At 30.2% G+C, this 1,855-nt stretch overlaps 1 pseudogene; it reads right to left on the reverse strand.

The window, feature by feature from the left end:
• Positions 1 to 1,243: 1,243 nt before the first annotated feature.
• LOC120591407 (uncharacterized) lies at positions 1,244 to 1,362 on the reverse strand (annotated as a pseudogene).
• Positions 1,363 to 1,855: the final 493 nt, after the last annotated feature.

The raw sequence follows: 1,855 nt of genomic DNA on the forward strand, positions 1-1,855 counted from the left end.
TGGAGAATTTCTCCAGCACTTAACAATATTTGACATACAGAAGATGGTCTATAACCCATAAATAAATTTAAAAACAAATTACAACACTCAGCATGCTGAGGTCAATTCTGAGATCCATTCTTTTAAATACATAGAAGTGAAGGATTCTTTGAAAAATAATGTGTTTCTTTTGCTTGTTTGCATTATGATAATGCAAATCTTAGAAAACTAAGCAAAGAGTCTTTGTTGGAGTTTTGTGATTAAACTCTATATTACAACATAAGACCTTCAGAATGGCACAGCAAATTCATTTGGTGTTCTCTCGGTACTCCTTGTTTATATTCCACACTGCTTTGGAAGACACACTCTGCGGTCAATTTTAATTAAAATCTTGTTAAAATCACTTGTCTATCAATCCAAGATCAGAAGGTTTATCTATATTCGTAAAATTTTTTCCAAGGGATTAATTTAGTGCTAATGCTATCACAAGTGGCATATCAATGGGCAACCCCCTGACAATACAGCTAAATTATCTTTTCTGATTGTGGCTAAGCATACATATTTGGCATTTAAAAACTGAGTCAATTATTCCTAACATTCATTTCAAAGCAAGTATTATAAAATATTTGGAGCTACCTGAAAATAATAGATAATTAGACATTAAAACCATATTAAAATAACATGAATACTCGAAGGCAAATATTTTTATGAAATAGATAATTGGAAGTGATAAGAAGTTCTTGCACACCATCATATTCAATTTTTTTCTCTCAAGGCCCCACTGGGGTTTAATTTTAATCAGGCTCTTGCGATCTTGAAAATGTTAGCTCTGATAAAAGGCTTGCTGCACTGCCTTTGTTTTACAGTCATGTTTCTCTTGTGCTACACACCCCTTATTTTTGTTAAATATGATAATCCAATAAATGAATTTCCTAAAGACTTGAAAAATCTGGCATTTATTAAAAGCAGCATAGAGATATTTTGAAATATAAAATAATCATAATTGCTCAGATTTGGAAACTACTTTACAATTTAAAAAATCCTTTAACATATTTTATGTTATTTGATTCTCAAGTTAAACCTGATAATGAAGACTCTCCAAGTCATCTCAATTTTATTTTTATTTTACTTATTTTTTAATTTATTTTATTTTATTTATTTATTTTTTAGGCAAGGCAACCCCTTGGTTGACCTCACAGACTGCAAGGGCCTTGTCAGCTTACAATCCCTTATTCTTATTTTTATTTTTGTTTTTATTTTTTTACACCTACAGTACCCGGTCTTCCTAGATGGTCTCCCATCCAAGTAGTAACCAGGCCCGACCTTGCTTAGCTTCCAAGATCAGATGGGATTGGGCTTGTTCAGGGTAGCATGGCCGTAGATAATTTCAATTTTAAAGATGAAAAACTGAGGCATATATCAGTGACTACTTAAGCCTTACCCCATATAATATGCATACAGAATTTCTTTGACTAAATTTTCTCCCAAATCCCTCTTTCCTTCATATTACCACAGTGTCTTAGGTCTAAAACATTTTTTACACATGTGTCCCAAATTAAACTATTTTTACATTCCTTAAATATATGAAATGAGCCCCTTAGGAAAACACAGTAATAATAATGTTTACTATTTTATTTATTAAATCACATATAATAGTCCTTTAATGTCACCATTTTTAGTGAGAAAACTCAGATTTGAAGAAATCAAGAGTATTACCCAAAGTAACATAAATTGTAAATAATAGGGATAGAATTTGAACATAAGTCTCCATATTTCTGAAGTAAGATCTTTAAACTACTAAAATAAACTGATCATATCATTTAATTTTATAAAGATTATAAATTTTAATTTCATAAAAATTATAAATTTCCTGAAA

This window comes from Pteropus medius, unplaced genomic scaffold (genome assembly GCF_902729225.1).
Source record: "Pteropus medius unplaced genomic scaffold, Ma_sr-lr_union100, whole genome shotgun sequence".
NCBI lineage: Eukaryota > Metazoa > Chordata > Mammalia > Chiroptera > Pteropodidae > Pteropus > Pteropus medius.